The sequence below is a fragment of the Elephas maximus genome, chromosome 10 (genome assembly GCF_024166365.1).
Source record: "Elephas maximus indicus isolate mEleMax1 chromosome 10, mEleMax1 primary haplotype, whole genome shotgun sequence".
In the NCBI taxonomy this organism is placed as follows: domain Eukaryota; kingdom Metazoa; phylum Chordata; class Mammalia; order Proboscidea; family Elephantidae; genus Elephas; species Elephas maximus.
The window spans coordinates 55,664,809-55,691,369 of record NC_064828.1 but is presented as its reverse complement, the minus strand read 5'-3'; the positions used below and the strand labels follow the sequence as shown (position 1 = coordinate 55,691,369).

Sequence of the window (26,561 nt, the reverse complement as noted above, 5' to 3'; positions counted from 1 at the left end):
GAAGTACAACTCTGACAGTGAAAGGATCATATCCATATGTCCACAGAGAAGACTAGTTTATACGAGTATTATTCAAATTTAGACACCAACCACTAGCACCAAAGATGAAGAAATTGAAGATTTTGAAAACTTCTACAATCTGAAATTAGTCAAACATGTAACCAAGATGCATTGATAATTAAGGGAGATCAGAATTCAAAAGTTGGAAACAAAGGATTAGTAGTTGGAAAATATAGCATTCATGATAGAAAGGATGCCAGAGATCTCATGGCAAAATTTTGCAAGACCAATAACTTATTTACCAGAAATACTGTTTTTCAACAACATGAACAGTGACTATACACATGGATCTTGATAGATGGAATACACAGGAATCAAATCACTGCGTGTTTGGAAAGATACAAGGTAGAAGCTCGATATCATCAGTCAGAACAAGGCCAGGGGTGGACAGCAGGATGGACCATCAATTTCTCATATGCAAGTTCAGGTTGAAACTGAAGAAAATTAAAAAAACAAAGAAGTCCACAAGAGCCAAAGTACAACCTTGTGTCTGTCTCACCTGAATTTAGAGAACATCTCAAGAATAGAGTTAACACATTGAATGCTAATGACTGAAGAACAGATGAGTTATGTGATGATATCAAGGATATCATACATTAAGAAAACAAAAGATCATTAAAAAGACAGAAAAGAAAGAAAAGACCAAAATGGATATCAGAAGAGACTCTAAAATTTGCTGTTGAACATAGAGTAGCTAATGAAAACCAAAGAGGTGATGAAGTAAAATAGCTGAACAGAAGATTTCAAAGGGAGGCTTGAGAAGACAAAGTAAAGGATCATAATAAAGTGTGAAATGACCTAGAGTTAGAAAACCAAAAGGGAAGAACATGCTCAACATTTCTCAAGCTGAAAGAACAGAAGAAAAATTGAAGCCTTGACTTGTAATATTGAAGGATTCTATGGAAAAAAATAGGAGCCCTGGTACTGCAGTGGTTAAGAGCTCAGCAGCTAACCAAGGGGTCATCAGCTCAAATCCATCAGCTGCCCCTTGGGATCCTCTGTCCTATAGTGTCGCTATGAGTTGGAATCAACTCGACTGCATGTACAAACGACAACAACATGGGCAAAATACTGAATGATGCAGGGAGCATCAAAAGAAAATGGAAGGTGGTTGGAGGGTGGGGGCTGAGGTGATCTCATGTGACCAAGTTGTGCAGGAATTGGCTTAGGCTGTGACACCTGGTTATTTTGAATAGCTTGTAGTGGAGTTGTTATGAAGGGGCTGGGGCACCATTTGACTCCCTCCATCTTTCCTGCAGCAGCCATGGCTAAAGGCAGAGTTGTGGAAAGATTGCAGATGGGGCACTCCACACGACCCCAACTGAGGACTGAGCAGTGGAGACCAGGGCTTCCATGGTGCTGGGCAGTGGAGAACACTTGAAAGAGAATGCAAGGGCAGAAGCTGGATCAGCAAGAATTTCACTCCTTATGTTGGTGCCCATATTCTTATCTGCAGCTTTTGTTATGTTTTTGGTATACAAATATTTTCCCCAGTTTAGTGAAGAAGAAAGAGTGACTACGAAGGTTCCCAGAGATATGGATAATGTTAAGGGTCTAGGACAAGTTTTATCCAAATATAAGGTCACCTTTTATGTACAAGCACTTGTAGCTTATTTTGCTGCATATATTTTCTTGGAAACATTTGCTATTCCAGGCTCTGTATTTCTCAGTATCCTCTCAGGGTTTCTTTATCCCTTTCTGCTAGCCTTATTCCTTATTTGTTTGTTTTTTGGATTGGGTAACTCATTCTGCTATATGCTTTCCTGTTTAATTGGGGAAACCAGTTGTAATTTATTTCATGAACTAGCCATACATATTTACTCATGACTTAATCATTTAATAATATTTTTATCTCTTATCCCTTATTAATAACAAAAATTAATATGCAAAAACAAACATTTTAGACTCTTTAAGAATAGTGTAGTTTTGACTATGATCAACCTTCTTGCAGAGCATAAACTTGAAAACTAAAGCTTAAAAGAGATTTGTATTTTTCTTTCTGTTTTTACCTTGGTGATATGAGATCTTTTTAGAGCTTGCACCTTATAAGCCACTGAATATGGAAAGACTATCAGGTTATATTTATTTTGTGATTTTTTTTTCCTGTTCCAGATTTTTATCATGGATTAGTTTGAGATTTATAATCCAGACCAGTCTATTTTCATCCTTTTATTTAACCGAACCAAACCAAACCCACTGCTGTAGAGTCGATTCCGACTCATAGCAACCCTGTAGGGCAGAGTAGAACTACCCGATAGAGTTTCCAAGGAGAGCCTGGAGGATTGGAACTGCTGACCTCTTGGTTAGCAGCTGTATCACTTAACCACTAGACCACCAGGGTTTCCATCCTTTTCTTTAGCTTTCACAACATTTCCACTGTGGATATACAAAATGAAGATTATATAATAATGCTATTTAGTGTTGCTAATTTATATTCAGATGATATTTTGTTATGCAGTTGTCCTTTAATATCTCAGAAGGGAACTAAAAACAAGAATTCTTATGTGTTAGGTTAGTTGTACTATTTTATATTTTGAAACAGAAAGCTGTAAGGCAGTCCTTAAGTGGTTAAATATAGAAAATTCTGTGGTCTAATGATTGCAAAATTCATCTAATTTATTTTTTAGTCTGGTTATTAAGGTATGTATTATGTTTCATTTCTATCGGTGACTTTTATTTTTGTTTGTTTTGGGCTGCTTTTGATTAGTGCGACTTCCCACTTTAGTGTTTTTACTTTTTCTGATTCATAAGATAAAATTCACTTCTCACTTGGTAACTAATATGTTTTAAATCGTCCTAGAAAATACTAAAAATATGCTGCAAAAGACCTCTTTAAAGTGTTGAAAAGCAAAGATGTCACTTTGAGGACTAAGGTGTTGTCAATCACCTCATGCGCATACTAGAGCTATACAATGAATAAGGAAGACCAAAAAAGAATTGGTGCCTTTGACTTATGGTGTTAGTGAAGAATATTGAATATACTACGGATTACGAGAAGAATGAACAAATCTATTTTGGAAGAAATACAAACAGAATGCTCCTTAGAAGCAAAGATGGCAAGACTTTGTCTCACCTACTTTGGACACGCTATCAGGAGGGACCAGATCCTGGAGAGGTGCATCATGATTGGTGAAATAGAATGTCAGTGAAAAAGAGAAAGACCCTCAACAAGATGTAGTAACACAATGGCAGCAACAATGGGCTCAAACATAGAAAAGATTGTCAGGTTGATGCTGAATTGGGCAGCATTTTCTTCTGCCGTACATAGGGTCACTATGAGTCAGAACCAACTCAATGACACCTAACAACAACAACAGAAAATACTAAACAGCTTTTTGTTGCTTAAAGTTCATGTCCTTGATTTCTTGATTCTACAACGTAACCAATCTAAATTCTCTGTCAGTGTTATCATAACTGAAGATCGTTATTATATTGAAAAGTACTCTAGTTGTGTGAGAAATTCTTGAATGTTTTTATTGTGAGAAATATGATCATTCTCAAAACTGGCTTCTATGTTATAATGTGGATTGACTCATTATTTTTCCTATCACAGTATTAACAAATGAATAGCAACCCTATAAGACAAAGTAGAGCTGCACCATAGGTTTCCGAGGAGCAGCTGGTGGTTTCGAACTGCAGGCCTCTTGTTTAGCAGCTGAACTCTTAACCACTGCACCACCAGGGAGCCTACTGTAAATAAAAAGAAAATACATTGATTAATATGCTATCTTTACCTCAAAAAAAATGAAGAAGAAGATGAAAAGAATGCACAGAGACACGGTACCAAAAAGAATTGGCCGACATTCAACCATTTCAAGAGGTAGCATATGATCAAGAACAGGTAGTATTGGAGGAAGAAGTGCAAACTGCATTGACAGAATACCAATTGAGGTGCTTCAACAAATAGATGAAACACTGGAAGTGCTCACTCAAGTATGCCACAAAATTTTGGAGACAGCTACATGGTCAACAGACTGGAAAAGATCTATATATTTGCCCATTCCAAAAAAAAGTGATCCAATATAATGTGGAAATTATTGAACAATATCATTAATATCACAGGCAGGCAAAATTTTGCTGAAGATAATTCAAAAAACAGTTATAACTGTACATCTGTAGGGAACTGCCAAAAATTCAAGCTGGGTTCAGAAGAGGATGTAGAATGAGACATCATTGCTGACGTCAGATGAATCTAGGCTAAAAGCAGAGACTATCAGAAAGATGTTTACCTATGTTTTATTGACTACGCAAAGGCATTTGACTGTGTGAATCATAACAAATTATGGATAACATTGCGAAGCATGGGAATTCTAGAACATTTAATTGTGCTCACGTGTAACCTGTACATAGACTAAGAGGCAAACATTCAAACAGAGCAAAGGGATACTGCATGGTTTAAAATCAAGAACGGTGTGCTCAAGGTTGTATCCTTTCACCATACTCATTCAATCTGTATACTGAGCAAATAATCCAAAAAGTGAGACTATATGAAGAACACAGCATCAGAATTGGAGGAAGACACAAGAACAACCTGCAATATGCAGATGACAGGACCTTGGTTGTTTAAAATGAAGAGGACTTGGAACACTTATTGATGAAGATCAAACACTACAGCCTGCAGTATGGATTACACTTCAATATAAAGAAAACAAAAATTCTCACAACTGGGCCAATAAGCAACATCATGATATACAAAGAAAAGATTGAAGTTGTCAAGAATTTCATTCTACTTAAATCAATAATCAACACTCATGAAAGAAGCAGTCAAGAAATCATGTAACGTATTGCATTGGGCAAATCTGCTGCAAAAGACCTCTTTAAAGTGTTATAAAGATGTCACTTTGAGGACAAAAAGGTGTGTCTCACCCAAGCCATGGTATATTCAGTTATGTCATTTGCATGTAAAAGCTAGCCAGTGAATAAAGGAGACCAAAGAAGAATTGATGCTTTTGAATTATGGTGTTGGCCAAGAATATTGAATGTATCTTGTGCTTATAAGAAGAAGTAGCAAATCTGTCTTGGAAGAAGTACAGCCAGATGCCTCAGAGAATGGAGGATAGAGACTTTGTCTTAAGTTCTTTGGGGATGTTATCAAGACGGAAGAGTCCATGGAGAAGGACATCATGCTTAGTAAAATAGAGGGTCAGTGAAAAAGAAGAAGACTCTCAATGAGATGTATTGACACTGTGGCTGCAACAATGGGCTCAAACATAGCAACGAATGTGAGGATGGTGCAGGACAGGGTAGTGTTTCGTTCTGTTGTACATAGGGTTGCTAAGAGTCAGAACTAACTTGAAGGTACCTAACAACAACAACAAGTGATACAAAGGAGTTGAACTAAACATACTGAAGATCACGTCGCTCCCTTTGATTCTTATGTTGAAACAAGGAAAGGAGAAAAACCACCCCATTGATCCACATTCCTAGGGAAGAACCAGGGACGTTAGTGAAAATATGTGCAACTTGAAAGGACAGAAATTTTGGAGTTGAAACAAGATAGGCAATAACTTCAAATGCCTGTGCCTAGTCAGAATGGGACTGCTGCACTGATTTTAAATTTGTGCTATTAATCTGATATTCTCAGCTCTAACCTTGCTTCTAGAGCTCTCGCAGGATGTAGAAGAGTTTATGTACCAGAAGCCTCCTGGAACTGGAAGTGTATTCATGCTATGAAAGCCTTCTGCCCACAGGGTTGAATGAGGAGAATGCTTACCTGGAAGGGGGTGGGGAACTTGTGTTTCCATTTTTATTCTCACACAAATATCTGAGCTACTTTTCATTTTCTAAGTGCCTTATGTTTTTTTTTTTTTTATGTTAAATGATGCTTAACCTATTTACAATAGTTTGCCTATAAAATACTGAAATTAATACATATAAATCATTCTGAATACATGAGGATTTCCAGGCTTCAATTTTGTTTGTTAACTGTGAATAAACTCATTAGATTTAAAATTCATTTCTGGTTGTGCTTGAGAGTGCATTTCTGAGATTTAAAAGTATTCCATAAATACTCTTTCAGCTTTGTTGAAATATCTTCATGGAAAGGTAACCCCTTAAATGACCCTGGAGGAAACTGTTTTTCTTTTTCCCCACAGATCTTTAAAGATAGTTTTGTAGTAATTCAATCTTCAACATGTATTTGTTGAGTTTCTACCATAAGACTAACGCATCTTTACTTCCGGAAATTCAGAGGTGACTGTTGATAAATATGCAAAAGTATTAAACATTCAGTGTGAAGATAGCACAGTATATAAATTACTTCATTTTAAATTCTTAGCATACAAACATTGGTAAGTATATTGTTCCCATTTTATAAATATTGTTTTCATCTGGCCCAGTGTTACAAATTCACCAGTTATTGGACTGGGGTTTGAATACAGTTATTTCTGATGCCAGAAAACCAAACAATTTTATACATTACCGTCCTGGTATAATCCTCACCCAAAGAAGTTTAAAGTCATACGGTGTGTATGTATGATTGTGTATGTAAGGGGGAAGAAATGTGAACAAAACAAAACAAAGTGAAATGAAACTAGGTGCAACGCAAAACACAGTTATACAAGCGATACACAGAAATAGGAGCTCTCCAACTTACTGGGAAGCTTTAAGGTGCTCATAGAATAGAAATTACTTGAAAGTTCTTATGAATTTTTTTAAAATTTGGTTGTACTTTTGTATTAAAGAATTTCTTCTTCGTTATAGGAGATCATGCTCCTGACTTCAATTAGTGAACTCTGCCAAGAATCAGAGGAAAACCCACTGAGTGATCATTAATATGCATATATATCTTCACAGTTGCTGTGAAGAAAAGATAGAGATTCACGCTAGTCCCTACCAGAGTGCTGCTGTGACAAGCAAAATCTGGAAATGGGCATTGGTGTATCACGTCAAGGGATTTTAAAACTCTTTACTGCCTCCATAGCTGGAACTTAAAATAATTTCATACGTTATGGCTTCATTTAGAGTCATGCTAATACATTAGGGTTTACATTGCCAGATTTTAAGGCATTATAAAGTTACAGCAAGATACTTTGGTATTGAAACAAAGAGAGACAAAAATAATAGAATGGAATAAAATGAGAAGAGTAGAGAAAAGCTCAAAACAAATGAAAAGATACTTGATTTTTGACACATGGGGCAGTGCAAAGCACTGAGGAAGTGTCTTCTTCTCAATGAAAAGTGCCGGCTTAAGTAGATGTTCAGGTGGACAACGTGAAACATCGCACTACCTCATCCCTGTCAAAAAGTTAAACTGCTAATTCAAATGAGAATATAAAACATAGAAGAATGCTTTTTTGACTTCAGTTAAACAGGATTGTTTTAGAGCCACCAACACATACACACAAGCACAAAAAAAAAAAAAAAGCTTTACAATTTGGGTTATATTAAAGTTAGAATGTTTTGTTAACTAAGACAATTTTTTTTTTTTTACTACATAAAAATGTAAGTTACAGAATGGGCAAATAGTCTCAGTACATATAACTTGTAAATTTCTTTTATCCAAAATATGTTGTTAAACAAAACCCTTGCTAAACTTCAACTATGTATATCTTTCTAATGAATCATGGGCCTGCTGTCTCTTGAGCAACTCATATCAAGTTGTTTGAAGCCAGATTTCCCAGTTTCTGTGATGCAAAAAATGAAGATGTCTAATCGCTCAAAAAAGAATTTACAGTCCACAGGGACTTGAACCTAGAATCTTGCCTCATTTGTTGTATATGCTCCTTTTCGTTATAGCCATTTCATTTTCTGCTTAAAGAGACCCATTGAACTAACACGATATTGGCACGGAACTTTCTTGCCAGACAATAACATCTTCAACTCTTCTGGACCATCTAATCCAGTCTGATTCATGGTGATCTTATATACAACAGAATAAAACGTTTCACTGTCCTGCATCATACTCATGATTGCTGTCATGTTTCAGGCTGTCATTGGGCTATTGTGCCAATCCATTTACTGAGTGTCTCCCTCACCCTCACTAGCCCTCTACTTGAACAAACTTGAAGTCTTCTTCAGTCATTGATCCCTCCTAATGATGTCTCTAAAGCAAGCAAGACAAACAACATTGTTCTGTTCTGGTCCATTAAGTTGCTATTGACTAATTTTCAGAAGTAGATTGCCAGGCCTTTCTACCCAGTCTTAATCTGGAAGCCCCACCGAAATCATTCAGCATCATAGCAACATGCAAGCCTCCATTGACAGGTGCTTGGTGGCTCTGCAAGAGGTGCATTGGCCAGGAATCAAATCTGGGTCTCCTTTCTGTAAGGCATGATTCTAACACTGAACCACCACTGACAGCTAAGTTAATCTATTAAACCGTTATTAAATTATTACCATTTATAAGATAAATTTTACACACACATAATATTAGAACATAATTTAGGAGAATATTTATATCAACTTTAGGACAAGCAAGACAGATATTCTACACAAAATACAAAATTAAGACAGATATAGCAAGAAAGTCAAAAGAAAAGAGATGTGATTATCATAGTTTATTATCAGAAGTGGCATAAATAAGAGGACTAGCTTTATCTTTGTACATATTTATATTATAATGTTTTCCATATTATCACCAGAACCTTTTGTATTATGTTTTTTAATTTAAAAAAAAAAAAAGATTTTTTAAATGAAAGAACTTGAAAAAAATTTTGGCAAAATATCGAAATCCCTATGAAAAAGGATTTGTACAAATTGTTTTGAAAAGAGAAATAGTATTATAGAAAACAAAATGTAATCAATAAATATGCAGTATATAAACATGAGGAGGCCTAGTGGCGCAGTGGTTAAGAGTTTGGCTGCTAACCAAAAGGTCGGCAGCTCAAATTCACCAGCTGCTCTTTGGAAATCCTATGGGGCAATTCTACTTTTTTCTATAGGGTCGCTATGAGTCCAAATTTACTTGACGACAATGGGTTTGGTTTGGTTTTTGGTATATAAGCAAGAAAATTCAAAACTAGTGATTGTAAGAAAAGATTACCTTCACATCTTTAGAAGTCAAAGACATCATCATGCAACCTACACTGTCGGTTTTCACTTGTTGTGTAGCGAAAACGATCAAGAACTCTGTTATCTTTTTTTTTGGCAGGGATATGGGGTTTTACATAGTTTTGGAGATTGCTGTAATGTATTGCTACAACCTTTTTAGAAAGTCTTCTGCTAATATTAAAATTTGAAACTACACACACATTTTTTTTGACTAGGTCTACTCTTTGAAATTTATCATATAGAAATAATATACTATTGCATAAGGGCATAGGTAGAAAATGTTTACTGAAGCTTTGTTCATATTGTTAAAAGTTTTAAAAACCTGAGTATTCATCAATAAGTAAAGGGTTGAATACATTTACACATATTTATTATGAACAATATTTAGCTATCAAACAGAAAAAGTTAAGGATGTATCTACTGACATGGAGCAAGGTTGAAAAGTAATAAGTATTTTGGTCCTATTTATAAGAGATTAATAACAAAAAAAACAGGTGTTTAAGACCACCGGCATTGTCTGGTGACTATTAATGTGAGATCCAGAGAGAGGCTCCTTGAGGTTGAATTCTGTACCAGTCAAATACTAGCTGTGTATTATTGGACATTGGTCAGCTTATCTAAACCTCTGATTCTTCATCTGTACAACCAAAAACTGTTGCCAACAAGTCAATTCTGACTCATAGTGACCTTAAAGGATAGAGTAGAACTGCCCCATAGGGTTTCCAAGGAGCATCTGGTAGATTTGAACTGCCAGCCTTTTGGTTAGCAGCCATAGCTATTAAGCATTGCACCACCGAGGCTCCTCATCTGTATATAAAAAAAAAAAAGAAGGAAGTGGTTATTTGGATGTTTTTCACTGGGTGAATAAGTAAATTAGTTATTACCCTCAAAGTGCTTAAAAACCATCTGCCACACAGTAAACACTGCTGTGATAGACAGCCTTCTTTATTTGCCAGAGTTCTACATCAAGCATACACCCTGGTCTCTTATTGTGTTTTGCAATATGTGAAAGGGTCCTCTGCTGAACACATGTGTACTCCAAAAATGAGGGAGATTTAAGGAGCCTGATAGCAACCATTAACCAATGGAGTATGCCACAAGCCAGCCTGAGGGATGGTAAATTCCCCAGGCTTTCTGTTCTCTCATGTAACAATTCTAAGGTGTATTCTACACAGTTATCAGAAGTTCCTAGTGAGAATATGCCCACATTTTGCATAGCAGTTACTGGTTTATTGTTGTCAGGTGGAGTCAAGTTGGTTCTGACTCATAGCAATCCCAGGTACAACAGAATGAAACCGTGGCCAATTCCATGCCATCCCCACAATTGCTGCCATGCTAGAGCCCATTGTTACAGCCACCATATCAATCAGTCTCATTGAGAAGCTTCCTCTTTTATGCTTACTCTCTACTTTGCCAAGCATGATGTCCTTTTCCAGGGATTGGTCCCTCTGGATATGTCCAAAGTACGTGAAATGAAGTCTCACCATCTTTGCTTCTATGGAGCATTCTGGCTGTACTTCTTCTAAGAAAGATTTGTTCTTCTGGCTGTCCATGGTATATTCAATATTCTTTGCCAACACCACAATTCAAAGGCATCAATTCTTCTTTGGTCTTCCTTATTCACTTGCCAGCTTTCACATGCGTATGAGGTGATTGAAAACACCATGGCTTCTGTCAGGCATACCTGAGTCCGCAAAGTCACCTTTTTGCTTTTCAACAATTGAAAGAGGTCGTTTGCAGCAGATTTTCTCAGTGCAATAGATTGCTTGATTTCTTGACAGCTGCTTCCATGGGTGTTGATTGTGCAAAATGAAATCCATGACAACTTCAATCTTTTCTCTGTTTATCATGATGCTGCTTATTGGTTCATTTATGAGGATTTTTTATTTCTTTATGTTGAGGTAAAATCCATACTGAAGGCTGTAGTCTTTGATCTTCATCAGTAAGTGCTTCAAGTCCTCTTCCAGTTTATTAACACACGCTTTATTGGCCTCTATCCCTTCCTTGTCTCACTTTGCCATTTCCACACTTCAGTTTCATGCAGTAACTATCTGCACCCAAATCCTTGATTTACATGAGCTTAAATTTCCTTCCATCATTGTATTTTATGAGAATGTGCTTACAACTGAGTACCCTGAGATATGATTACATTGAGATATGATGTCTTTTAAATGTTTGGGAAACAGCTAGTAATTAAACAAAATAGCAGTTAAATTTCATACAATAATTAATTCCTCGTCCACAGTGTAACTGGGAATCTTGCTATTTATTATCATTTTAATATTAAGTTGAGGCCCAGAGAGGTAATGGGACTTATCCAAGATTATGTGCCTAGTTCAGCTGCAAGTGGTCTTTTCATTACAAATTAACAGTGGCAAAGTCATTAAGAGCCTAGGTGAACTATGGCTGCTGACCAAAAAGCTTGGCAGTTCGAATCCAACAGCCACTCCTTGAAAACCCTATGGGACAGTTCTACTCTCTTCTATAGGGTCACTGTGAGTGGGAACCAACTAGATGGAAACAGGTTTGATTGTTTTGATTTATTTACACTTAATCTGAGAAAAAGAACAAAGGTGAAAATCCATGAACATTAACTCAAGACAGTAAATTTACAGATTCAGTTATAGAATGAGAAATTGCACTTCTATTTTAGGGCTTTTTTTTCTTCCTTTTTTTTTTTTTCTTTTTTTTAATCACAAAGAAGACATAGCAGCTTGGCCAGAAAACCCCATACTTGCCCCACAAAAAAAATTTTTTTTTTAAATTTTAGATTTGGAAATCATGAAAAAAGGCATTCTTACTCAATGCTGTGGTATTAATAGCTGTAGCTATCCAATGACCCTAATTATAATAACTACGGTAAGTCAGAAGTGACACATGTTTGTAGGCTCCTGGCTAAGAATACCAGTAGACAAAACAAATGATCTGCTGATTGAGAACAGAAACAAAGTAATGCTTTTGAGAAGCTGCTATATGACAGGCACTGTACAATGTATTTTATATTCTTATAATCTCTAAGGTAGATATTATGCTTCCCACTTTACAGATGAAGAAACTGATACTCAGAGAAGGAGACTTGCCATAGGTCAGAAGGTCAGAATTACAGCCCATGTGCTTGAAATTCCAAAGAACGTATTCTACTGAATGGGAAGCGCTCCTGTTTCCCAGAAAATAGAGTAATTACAAAATAGAGCTGAATAAGTTTGGTACAGTAATATTATAACCCTTTTTTAGCCTTCTAATGTGCTGAATTGAAGAAAAATATCAGTATACATTTTTAATAGAATATAGTATTTAGACTAGGAGTAGCAAATTTTTGTTTTATACAAAAATGTATAAAATTACTGTTTTTGACTACCCAAATTCACTTATCTGGATTATTTACATTGGAAAATATGAATTTACTATTAGTAAAATTTTCCAGCATAATTTCTGATGTTATTAACTTGAATTTTGTGTACTTCAACCATAATCTACTCTTTTCTACATATGTATTTAATTTATGACTCTTGTATATACACTTTGTTTTATATTTCTGTCCCTTATGATTTTAGAATGAAGTGATTTTAGGTGTTGCTTGTAATTTGACAAAAAGCGCCAGGAAATCTCAGACGTCACATAGCTCTAATTTGTTTTCATGTTTCTCTTTTGAGAATGTATTTCTCTCAGAATATCTTGGTAATTGTTCATGTCATGTTCGATTTCCTTTTTGAGCTTAAAGATAAACAATGATTTACTAGGGTAGGTCTTTCAGGCCTAAGAAAATTAATACACTGAAACATGTTGACACAAAAGATGAATTCTCCTCTGTCAGCACTTCTGTCCAGCCTCTAATCCTGCTTTATAATTAATTAGCTGTCAGATCTGCTAAACTTCCATGAAGAGACTACACAGATGTCATGGCAAATTGTTCTTGAAATTAAGATCTGAACTAAGAATGTTCTTCATCTTGACCTTACAATTCTCTTTATTGATTTTGCTGTCATTTTCACATTAAGAATAGAAGATAAATGGAAGTGGCTCTTTATTTCTAAGAAGAAATTGTCATATAATCCTTGAAGAAATAGTTCAATGTTTATCTAGAAAATTATATCTATATATACATACATATTTATTATACAAATTTAAATAAGTATTTTTAATATATATTATGAAATATGTTGTATAAATCATATATATATGGCAAGTAAATTGAGGTTGTAACATGAAAGTAAGATAATAAATTATGCAGCTTAGAATATATATAATATTTAAAATGGATTTGTAAAATAAAGCAGTAGAAAATTCAACCAGAATAAATTGTTGAAGCAATATTTTTTAGCTTTCTGTTACTCTACATTATATTGTTACATTTTCACTGTATTTTCCATTTATTAAAAATGCACTGATTTTGTTTAAACATCAATTTCAATATTAAAATCCCTTAAGCTAATTCTGATAAATATTTTGGACAGATGTGAGTTGTAAAATGTTCTTACTGCAGTTGTATAACCAAAATTAATAAGATTTTATTAACTTTCTGGTAATACAATATTTTAAAATGGAGAGTATGTAATATATATGATTATACATTTATATGTCTATGAATTTGGAAATCTTATCATAATTACAAATGATTATGATGTTTTCACAGTGAACTCTATATGATTAGAAAGTTCCATTGACTTTAAAATATCAAAGTAAATTAAAATATCAAAGTAAATATCATTTTCTAATAGCATATGATTTCATTGAATTAGCTAAAGTACAGTCAGTGGTGGTCTTTAAGAGTCAGAAACGACTTGAGAGCAATGGGTTTGAATATACTGTAATTAAGAAGGTCATTGCACAATATTTGAGGATTTAGCATTTATATGGGCATTCCCATGTAAAACAGTGTAATTAATGCTTTCTTGCATAATTCTAATTCATTTAAAAATATTTCCTTGAAAAAGTTTCCCAAAATTGAACTACTTGTCAAAAATATTGGAGCATACAAAAACTTTCATTTCCAGAAGTGATGTTGTTAGGTGCCATAGCGATCCTATGTACAACAGAATGAAATGCTGCCTGCTCCTATGCTAGCCTCACAATCGTTGCTATGTTTGAGCCCATTGTTGCAGCCACCGTGTCAATCAATCTTCTTCAGGGTCTTCATCTTTTTCGCTGAACCTGTAATTTACTAAGCACGATGTCTTTCTCCATGAACTGCTCCCTCCTGATAACATGTCCAAAGTATGTGAGACAAGTCTCATCACCCTTGCTTCCAAAGATTGCTCTGGTGCACTTCTTCCAAGACAGATTTGTTTGTTCTCCTGGCAGTCCATGGCAGTTTATTCAATATTCATCAAAAATATAATACAAAGGCATCAGCTCTCCGGTCTTCCTTATTCATTGGCCAGTTTAGGCATTCATATGAGGCAATTGAAAATACCATGGCTTGGGTCAGGCGCACCTTACTCCTCTAAGTGACATACTTGCTTTGTAACACTTTAAAGAGGTTTTTCAAAGCAGATTTGCCCAATGCAATATGGCATTTGATTTCTTGACTGCTGCTTCCAGAGGTGTTGATTGTGGATTCAAGTAAAATGAAGTTCTTGACAAATTCAATCTTTACTCCACTTAACATGATGTTGCTTATTGGTCCAGTTGTGAGGATTTTTGCTTTCTTTTCGTTGAAGTGTAATCCATAATAAAGGCTGTAGTCTTTGATCTTCATTGGTAAATTCTTCAAGTCCTCTTGGCTTTCAGCAAGCATGGTTGTGTCATCTACTTAATGAAGGCTATTAATGAGTCTTCCTCCTATTCTGAGGCATTCGTCTTTGTATAGTCCAGTTTTTCAGATTATTTGCTCAGCATACAGATTGAATATGTATGGTGGAAGGATACAACCCTGATGCACTTTAAACCATGCTGTATACTCTTGCTGTATTCAAATGACTGTCTCTTTGTCTATGTACAATTTCTGCTTGAGAACAATTAAGTGTTCTGGAATTCTCATTCTTAGCAATGTTATCCATAATTTGCAATGTTCCACGTAATCCATTGCTTTTTTACAGTCAATAAAACACAGTAAATATCTTTCTGGTATTCTCTGCTTCCAGCCAGGATCCATCTGACATCAGCGATGATATCCCTGTTTCCACGTCCTCTTCTGAATCTGGCTTAAATTTCTGTCAGTTCCTTGTTGTGTACTACTGCAACAGTTTTTGAATTATCTTCAGCAAAAATTTACTTGCTTATGATATTAATGATACTTACTGTTCAATAATTTCCACATTCTGTTCAATCATCTTTCCTTGGACTAGGCACAAATACGGTTCTCTTCCAGTTTGCCAGGTAGCTTGTCTTCCAAATTTATTGGAATAGATGAATGAGCACTTGTATCCACTTTTTGAAACGTCTCAGTTGGTATTCTTTCAATTCCTGGAGCCTTGTTTCTCCCCAGTGACTTCACCAAAGGTTGAACTTCTTCCTTTAATACCATTCATTCTTGATCATATGCTACCTCCTGAAATGGTTGAATGTTGATCAATTTTTTTTGGTACAATGACTCTGTGTATTTCTTCCATCTTCTTTTGATTCCTCCCATATCATTAAATATTTTGCTCATAGATCCTTCAGTATTGCAACTCAAGGCTTCAATTTTTTCTTCAGTTTTTTTCACAAGTGTGTTCTTGCTTTTGGTTTCTAATTCCAGGTCTTTGCACATTTTATTATTTTACTTTGTCTTCTTGAGCTGCCCTTTGAAATCTTCTGTTCAGCTATTTTACTTCATTGCTTCTTCCATTCACTTTAGCTACTCTATGTTCAAGAACAAGTTTCAGAGTCTCTTCTGACATCCATTTTGGTCTTTATTTTCTATCATGTCTTTTTAATGAACTCTTGCTTTCTTCATGTATGATGTCCTTGATGCCATCCCATAACTCTATGTTTTTTGGACATTAATGTTCAATGCATCATATCTATTCCCGATATGGTCTCTAAATTCAGGTAAGATATACTCTCGGTCTTATTTCAGCTCTCATAGACTTGCTGTAACTTTCTTTGACTTCATCTTGAACCTGCATTTGAGCAATTGATGGTCTGTCCTGCAGTCTGCCCCAGCCTTGTTCTGACAGATGATATTGAGCTTCTCTATTGTTTCTTTTCACAAATATAGTCAATTTGATTCCTGTATATCCCATCCAGTGTGGTCCACCTATATACTCCCCATTTAAATTATTGCAAAAAGTATTTGCAATTAATAAGTTGTTGGTCTTGCAAAATTCTGTCATGTGATCTCCAGAGTCATTTCTGTCATCAAGGCCATATTTTCCAACTATTTATCCTTCTTCTTTGTTTCCAACTTTCACATTCCAATCACCAGTAAATACAATGCATCTCAATTCCAAGTTTGATCAATTTCAGACTGCAATAGTTGCTAAAAATCTCCAATTTCTTTATCTTTGGCTTTATTGGTTAGTGTGTAAATTTGAATAATAGTTGCATTAACTGGTCTTTCTTGTAAGAGCATGGATGTTATCCTATCAGAGCATTGTACTTCAGGATATATCTTAAATGTATAATGTATAAAATTGTCTATTTTCTTAACTCACACAAGAGTATTAAATTTTATTTGCTTGTTTAGTCACTTACCTGGATTAATTCCATAAATTCTGTATTATTTTTTATCTTTGGCCATTGAGGTCTCTGTTTCATTAGGTTAATGGTCAGCTAATTTTTGAACAAAGATTTCCTTAATCCTTGAACCAGTAAATTTGTCACCCTTTCATAAGGCCCTCTGTGTATATCTTTGGGCTCAACTCTAATATTTTGGCAATTTGTAACTCTGCTTTAGCCTTCACTTATTGCATGTACAGGGTCTCAGTATCAACAAGAAGTGAGATATTAGAGTGTTCTCAATTACGTCTTTGGTGTGCTCACATTACTGCATATGTGCATTACATTCTAGAGTCCGAGGAATATTCTAGGTATTTTCCAAGGACCATATGGGCATCTATCTTATTAGACAGTTTTTTCTTTTAAGTTATTTGGCCAGCCACTTGTTTGCTCTAATTGGTAACATTGCCTCAAGTGTAAATGTGAAGTTAAACAATTGCCACCAATTGTTTTTCAGAAAGTGTCCTGGAGATCTGAGTTTTCCTACAATGTGAGTTTTGAGTCAGGCCAAATAAAGATAACTCTGTGAATAGGACTTTTCCAGGGTGCTGCCAGACACATCAGCTAGTAGCAATTCTTTAAATATGGAGATTTGGGGGAGCTCCAAATGCTTATACACTTCTCCAGCATCTACTAGCCTGCACATTTTCAAGGCTAGTGTGGAGCTGGGGGACAAAGAATGGAAATAGGACAAGTTAATATTCCACAAAGCTCACTATTGTAACCAAGACTCAGTAGTTTTTGTTGAATAAATGGTCCTCAAATTGTTGCAAAACTTTGATAAATTTCCAGAAGTCAGCAATAGTTGATGCTGACAAATATTTCAGACTTCTCATCTCTTTTATGAAGAGGCAGAATTTTGGAGGTCTTTACTTTGCCATTTCAGTAGTGCTTCTTAGTTGATGATATCTGTATGTATTTAAGATGTTAAGAAGAGGTAAAAATACTGATTTCATTTTAATGTTTCACATATTAGTTTTTCAATTTTGATTTAAGTAGAAAAAAAGTATTGAGGGTTAACTTACATGTTTAATTTTTCTTTTATATAAAACAAGTCATCGACATACAGTTCAGTGATTCTAGATCAACTCTTGAATTTCACAAAGAAAACTAGAAATCTTGTGTTATTAAGATTACAATTAATTTCAGCTTATTTTGTGGGTGAAGAGACATTTAAAAAGTTATAATATACTTAACTTTATTTTTAGAATGGAAAAGAACCCTAACATCCACTTATTCATTCAATTCAGCCGAAAATGCTGTGACAGTTTTATTAGGCTCTAAAACTCCTGAAGGAAAACAGTATATATATAATGAATGCATAAATATTCAAATAACCCCTTTTAAATAGATGAAATATTGGTGTAATTTAAATATCCAAAGCAGGCACAGTCTGTATATAACATAATGATAACAAAGAAATCATTACAATTATATGACTTTTTTTTTTCTGAAAAAAAATAATAGTACTAAAAGTTTTTCTTTGTAATATATTTTAATCTTTGTGTTTGCAATTTAGGTTTAATATGAATATAGGTATGGAAGAGTTGTAATATCAAGTCATCAATAAATTAACATGCACTCGAAGGAACATTAATAATAGAGATAGCCTAGATTGTTAAGAAATAAAAGCCTATGGAAGCAGTTTATGTTCTGGAAGCTAATTTTTTTCTACCACTTAAGTGCGTCAGACTACAGAAAGTTATTCAGCCCTGCCAAAATACATAAGACCTGGATACGGCCTCATACCCCCGTTGCCACTCCTTACCCTGCCTAAAGTTGAAAGAAACTCTGGGTCCTTTTCAAATCACATGAAACTCACAGAAAATTGTCCCCCAAATAGTAATATATCTGTCCCACAACTTTGGCAATTCAACATTTTACAGGTATAGAATTTATTGACAGCAGTTAAAGTAATATGCTGTGCAACACTACCCTTGAGACAATTTTTTCATCATCATTACCCTCCTATTTCCCCTCCCTCCCACCCCTGGTAACCACTAACAAAATTTGTTTTCTATACATTTGTTTTTTCTTCTGTTTTTATATAGGGGTGAGTCATACAAAATTTGTCCTTTGTGATTGACTTATTTCACTTAGCATGTCTTCAAGCTTCATCCATATCATAGCATGTATCAAGACTTCATTTCTCTGACTAGCAGAGTAGGAGAGCATTGTATGTATGCACCACATTTTGTTTATCCCTGCATCTGTTGATGAGCATTTAGATTGTGGCTATTGTGAATAGTGCTATAGTGAACATTGGTGTACAAGTCTCTTTTTGAGTCTCTGCTTTCAAGTCTTTTGCGTATATACCTAGAAGAGGAATTGCTGGGTCATATGGCAGTTCTATTTTTAGTTTTTTGAGGAACCATCACACTGTTTTCCATAATGGCTATATCATTTCGTATTCCCAACAGCAATGGATAAGTGTTCCAATTTCCCCACATTCTCACCAACATTAATTATTTTCTGTTGTTTTTTTTGTTTGTTTTGTTTAGTTATCTTAGTCATCCTAGTGGGAATGAAATGGTATCTCATTGTGGTTTTGATTTGCATCTCTGTATTGGCTAATGATGATGAGTATCTCTTCATTATGTTTGGCAGCCATTTGAATGTGCTCTTTTGTAAAATGTCTATTCGAGTCCTTTGTCCATTTTAAGATTGGATTATTTGTCTTTTATTATTAAGTTGTCCAAGTTTTATGTATACTTTGGTTATTAGATTCCTATCAGATATATGGTTTCCAAAGACATTCTCCCAGTTGGTAGCTTGACTTTTCACTTTTTTGGTAAAGTTTTGATGAACAATTTTTTTTTTTTAATTTTTATGAGGTCCTATTTATTTTGTCTTTGGCTCTTTTTGCTTTTGTTATTGTATTGAATAATTTATTGTTAAAAACTAGTTCTTACAGCATTGCCCCTGCATTTTCTTCTAAGAATTTTATGGTTTTAGATTTCCCATTTAGATCTTTAATCCATTTTGAATTTCGTGTGTGTGTTTGGTATGAGCCATGAGTCCTCTTTCATTTTTCTACATGTGAAAATCCAATTCTCCCAACACCATTTATTGAGGAGACTCTTCATCAAATGAACTTAGCATCCTTGTCAGAAAACAGTTGACCATCAATGTATGGGTTTTTTTTCTGGATTCTCAATTTTATCCATTAGTACCAGGCTGTTTTGATTTCTGTAGCTGTAGGGAGTATTTAAAAATAAGAAAGAGTGAGTCCTTCTACTTCGTTCTTCTCTTTCAACATTGCTTTAATCTTTTGAGGCCTCTTGCCATTCCATAGAGAGTTGAGGATTGGTTTTTCCATTTCTATAAAGAAGGTTGTTGCAATTTTGATTGAGGTTGCATTGAATCTGTACATTGACTTGTGTAGTATTGACGTCTTAACAATATTAATTCTTCCAATCCATGAACATGGAACATCTTTCCAATTATTTAAGCCTTCTTTAATCTCTTTTAGCAGTGTTTTATGATTTTCATTGTATAAGTACTTTACATCACTGGTTAGATTTACTTTTATGTATTTTATTCTCTTAGATGCTATTGTAAATGATTTTTTTTCCTAATTTCCCTTTCAGATTTCTCACTGCTGGTGTATAGAAACCCAAATGACTTTTGTTTGTTGACCTTGTACCCTGCTTTGCTAAATTCCTCTGTTAGCTCTAGAAGTTTTGTTGTGGATTCTATACGTAGGGTATGTATTTTTTTTGCCTGAATTTTTGCTCAGCATGTTATTATGATTTACTGATGCCGTTGCATGTATCAGTAGTTTACTTTTAATATTGAATAATATTGTCTTGTAAGTTAATAGCACAATTTTTTTATACAGTCATCAATTTGATGGAAATTTGTCTTTTACAGCTTTTGAGAAATATGAATAAAGCCACTAAGAATGTTCTGGACAGGTCTTCACATAAACATATACTTTTATGTCTCTTGGGTAAAACCTTAGAGTAGAATTGCAGGCTTTATGATAAGTGTAAAAAAAAAAAATTTTTTCTTTATGTTTATAAGAAACTGTCAAATTCATTCCAAACTGGTTATATCAATTCACATCCCACAAACAGTAAGTGAAAATTGCAGTTTTCTCACCACCAATTCTTGATATTGTTAGATGTTAATATTTTAGCTATTTAGTGGGTATGCAATGGTATATCAGTGTGCTTTAATTTTTATTTCTCTGATGACTAAAAATTTTGAGCATGTTTTCATGCAGTTACTTGCCATTTGTGCATCTTTTGTGAACTATTTCAATTTTTTTGCCCCTTTTTTATTAGGTTATTTGTCTTCTTATTGTAAAATATTTTTAATATATTCTGGATAAATTTTTCATCAGGCATTTGTTTAGGAAATATTTTCTCTTAGTCTCTGGCTTGCATTTTTTTTTTTTTCTGAAGAATATCTTTTGAAGAACCAGTTTCTAATGTTAATTTTGACGTTCTCTTTAATATGTATATATATCAGTCTGTGTCTGTGTTTCTTTACAAGTTTTTATTGGTGTGCACTATGTAAGAAATCTATGTCAAAACCAAGGTCACAGCTTTTATTTGAACTTTTTTTTTTATGTTTAACTCTCATGTTTAGGTCTCTGATTCATTGAGAATTAATTTCATCATGTGGTGTTGGGCAAGGTTTGACTTTATTTTTTCTTGTAAGTAGATGTGTAATTATTCTAGTGCCATTAAACCATAAAACTTATTGCCGTCAAGTTGATTCCAACTCATAGAGACACTGTAGGACAGAGCAGAACTGCCCCATAGGGCTTCCAAGGAGTGGCTGGTGAATTTAAACTGCCAACCCTCTGGTTATCAGCTGAGCTCTTAACCACTGGGATGCTAGGGCTCCACTTTGCCATTAGTTGACAATATTACCTTTTGCCCTGTGAATGCCCTGAAAATCTTTGTTTAAAATAAATTGACAATATGTTTCAGGGTCTATTTCTTGGCTCTCTTTTTTTCTTTCATTCATCTGTATGTCATCTTTACACCAATATTTCTTTGTCTTGATTACTTGCTGCTTGTTGCTTTATAATGGACCTTGAATTTAGGTAGTATGAATCCTCCAACTTTGTTCTTTCTTTATCTTTTATGGGCTTGTTTTTTTTTTTTTTTTTAAGCAATCTTTTGTTTTTGTTGTTGTTGTAATATATATAATATATATATGTAATATATATGTAATATTTGTGTGTATGTGTATATATATGTATAACATAGCTGAATTGTTTCCAATGCTATGGGTAAAAAAAAGCAAGATAGGAACTTAAATGTTTACATAGGATTTTATTTACTATTGATCTAGGTGAGCATCTTTTTAGAAAAAAATTATGAAGCTAATAGGCAGATTTCAGTGGATTGGGGTGAAAAAAAGACATTGCCATATATAGACAACCTTTTTCACTGTATGAAGGCCTGGTGGCATAGTGGTTAAGAGTTCGGCTACTAACCAAAAAAGTCAGCAGTTCAAATCCTCCAACCTCTCCTTGGAAACCCTATGGGGCAGTTCTACTCTGTCCTATAGGGTTGTTTGAAGTGGAATAGACTCAAAGGCAACGAGTTTTTGTTTTGTTTGTTATAACTGTGCACATGAGAAAAAATGAAAGTACTAACACTACAAGGAAAATGTGGAACAAGGGAGGATTTTTTAATATTCTTGATGTTATTTTAAATGTTCGTAACTATTGGGCATATTTAAATATAAATGAAATATAGCTAAGATATAGGAGAAAATATAGGAAGAAAAAATTGCCTGTTGCTAGAGACTAAGCCAGGGTGGTGCTTATTTCTACATTACATAATTGTCTAAGCAATCTTAGTTTTATGAATGAATATCAACCCTGCCATGATGGATTCCTGGCCAGGGCAACCATGAGGGAAACGACTGGCAGCAAATTTTCAGCCAACAATGTGACATCATAACAAATACTTTTTTTGTTGTTGTTGTTAGGTGCCATTGAGTCAGTTCTGACTCATAGCGACCCTATGCACAACAGAACGAAACTCTGCCTGGTCCTAGAGCCATCCTTACAATCGTTGTTATGCTGGAGCTCATTGTTGTAGCCACTGTGTCAATCCACCTTGTTGAGGGTCTTCCTCCTTTCCACTGATCCTGTACTTTGCCAAGCATGACATCCTCCTCCAGGGACTGATTCCTCCTGACAACACGTCCAATGTATGTAAAATGCAGTCTCACCATCTTTACTTCTAAGAAGCATTCTGGTTGTACTTCTTCTAAGACAGATTTGTTCGTTCTTTTGGCAGTGATGGTATATTCAATATTCTTCATAAACACCACAATTCAAAGGTGTCAATTCTTCTTCTTCACTCTTCCTTATTCATTGTCCAGCTTTCACATGCATATGATGCAACTGAAAATACCACGGCTTGGGTCAGGTGCACTTTAGTCTTCAAGGTGACATCTTTGCACTTCAACACTTTAAAGAGGTCCTTTGCAGCAGATTTACCCAATGCGATGTGTCTTTTGATTTCCTGAATACTGTCTCCATGGCTGTTGATTGTGGATCCAAGTAAAATGAAATCTTTGACAACTTCAATCTTTTCTCGGTTTATCATGATGTTGTTCTTTGATCCAGTTGCAACCATTTTTGTTTTCTTTATGTTGAGGTGCAATCCACACTGAGGTTTGTGGTCTTTGATCTTCATCAGTAAGTGCTTCAAGTCCTCTTCACTTTCAGCAAGCAATCTTGTGTCATCTGCATAATGCAGGTTGTTAATGAGTCTTCCTCCAATCCTGATGTCCCTTTCTTCTTCATATAGTCCAGATTCTCAGATTATTTTCTCAGTGTACAGATTGAATAGGTATGGTGAAAGGATAAAACCCTGATGTACACCTTTCCTGACTTTAAACCAATCACTATCCCCTTGTTCTGTCCGAACAACTGCCTTTGGATCTTTGTACAGGCTTCTCATGAGCACAATTAAGCGTTCTGGAATTCCCATTCTTTGCAATGTTATCCATAATTTGTTATGATCCACACAGTTGAATGACTTTGCATAGTCAATAAAACACAAGTAAACACCTTTCTGGTATTCTCTGCTTTCAGCCAGGATCCATCTGACATCAGCAATGATATCCCTGGTTCCACGTCCTCTTCTGAAACCAGCCTGAATTTCTGGCAGTTCCCTGTCGATATGCTGCTGCAGCTGTTTTTGAAAGATCTTCAGCAAAATTTTGCTTGCATGTGATATTAATGATATTGTTCTATAATTTCCACATTCGGTTGGGTCATGTTTCTTGGGAATAGGCACAGATATGGATCTCTTCCAGTCAGTTGGCCAGGAAGCTGTCTTCCATATTTTTTGGCACAGATAATTGAGCATCTCCAGTACTGCATCTGTTTGTTGAAACATCTCAATTGATAGTCCATCAATTCCTGGAGCTTGTTTTCGCCATGCCTTCAGAGCAGCTTGGACTTCTTCCTTTAGTACCGTCAGTTCCTGATCATATGTTACCTTTTAAAATGGTTGAATATGGACTAATTCTTTTTGGTAAAATGATCTATGTATTCCTTCCATCTTCTTTTGATGCTTCCTATGTTGTTTAATATTTTCCCCATAAAATCCTTCACTATTGCAACTCAAGGCTTGATTTTTTTCCTCAGTTCTTTCAGCTTGAGAAACGCCAAGCCTGTTCATCCCTTTTGGTTTTCTCTCTCCAGCTCTTTGCACTTGTCATTACAATACAATGTTTTGTACAGCTGCCCTTTGAAATCTTCTGTTCAGTTCTTTTACTTCATCAATTCTTCCTTTTGCTTTAGCTGCTTGAAGCTCAAGAGCAAGTTTCAGAGTCTCTTCTGACATCCATCTTGGTCTTTTCTTTCTTTCCTGTCTTTTCAATGACCTCTTGCTTTCTTCATGGATGATGTCCTTGATGTCATTCCACAACTCACCTGGTCTTCAGTCGCTAGTGTTCAATGCGTCAAATCTATTCTTGAGATGGTCTCTAAATTCAGGTGGGATATACTCAAGGTCATATTTTGGCTCTCATGGACTTGCTCTGATTTTCTTCAGTTTCAGCTTGAACTTGCATATGAGCAATTGATGATCTGTTCCACAGTCGGCCCCTGGCCTTGTTCTGACTGAAGATATTGAACTTTTCCATCCTCTTTTTCCACAGATGCAGTCAATTTGATTCCTGTGTGTTCCATCTGGTGAGATCCATGTGTATAGTCGTCATTTAGGTTGGTGAAAGAAAGTATATGCATTGAAGAAGTCGTTGGTTTGCAAAATTCTTTCATTTGATTTCCAGCATTGTTTCTATCACCAAGGCCATATCTTCCAGCTACTGATCCTTGTTTCCAACTTTCGCATTCTAATCACTAGTAATTATCAATGCATTCTGATTGCATGTTAGGTCATTTTCATACTGAAGCAGCTGATAAAAATCTTCTATTTCTTCATCTTTGGACTTAGTGGTTGGTGTATAAATTTGAATAATAGTTGAATTAACTGTCCTTCCCTGTAGGTGTATGGATATTATCCTATCACTGACAGCATTGTACTTCAGCATAGATCTTGAATTGTTCTTTTTAACGATGAATGCAACACCATTCCTTTTCAAGTTGTCATTCCCAGCATAGTAGACTATATGATTGTCCAATTCAAAATGGCTAATACCAGTCCATTGGAGCTCAGTAATGCCTAGGATATCAATGTTTATGTGTTCCTTTTCATTTTTGACGATTTCCAATTTTCCTAGATTCATACCTCGTACATTCCATGTTCTGATTATTAATGGATGTTTGCAGCTGTTTCTTCTTATTTTGAGTCATGCCACATCAGCTAATGAAGGTCCCAAATGCTTTACTCCATCCACATCATTAAGGTCGACTCTACTTGGAGGAGGCAGCTCTCCGCCAGTCGTCTTTTGAGTGCCTTCTGACCTGGGGGCCTCCTCTTCCAGCACTATATCAGACAATGTTCCACTGCTATTCATAAGGTTTTCACTAGGTAATGTTTTTTAGAAGTAGACTGCCGGGTACTTCTTCCTAGTCTGCTTTATTCTGGAAGCTCAGCTGAAACCTGTCCTCCATGGGTGACTCTGCTGATATCTGAACACCAGTGGCATAGCTTCCAGCATCACAGCAACATGCAAGCCCCCACAGTAGGACAAACTGACAGACATGTGGGGCAAATACTTTTATACATGCATATATCTTGTATGTAGAATCATTTCATGCCTTAAGAAATTACGGAATTTACCTGTACTTCAATAAGTTTTTCTGTGTTTAATAAAAGCAGACGTGTGTTTCTAAGGGCTTAGGCTTCAAATCCTCCCCCATCACATACTCATTAAGGGATTTGGGCAAAAGCTGTTTTGCTCATTCATGCGATGGTAACAGTACCTACTTCATAAATTTAGTTTAGTGATTAAGTAAGTTTTTTTTTTTTTAAGAGTATAGCCCGTTAATAAATGCAAACTATTGTTATTAATAAATGCAGACTATTATTATTGATGTTTTCTTTCCTCTATTCTACTAAGAAATCTATGAGATTAATGTTTTTGTCCTTATTATATGGACTGAATATCTGAAAGCCAAAACTGCCAAGTGACAAAGGATTTCAAACCAGATATGTTTGTTTTCAGAGGCTGATCTCTTTTCTCAATGTTTTGTAATCTAGTAGGTCAGAGTGAAGGAGCTCTGGTGGCACAGTATTTAACATCTTGGCTGCTAACCAAAAGGTCAAACCCATTAGTTGCTCTGCAGAAGAAAGTTGTGGCAGTCTGCTTCCATAAAGATTACAACCTTAGAAGCCCTGTGGGGAAGTTTTACTCTGTCCTATAGAGTTGCTATGCCTAGGGATGAACTAAACGGCAAGGAGTTTGCTTTTTTAGATTTT

At 35.2% G+C, this 26,561-nt stretch overlaps 1 pseudogene; it reads left to right on the top strand.

Annotated features, from left to right (window-relative positions):
* Positions 1-1,324: 1,324 nt before the first annotated feature.
* Positions 1,325-26,561, top strand: part of LOC126083685 (transmembrane protein 41B-like) — a 77,308-nt pseudogene continuing 52,071 nt past the window's right edge.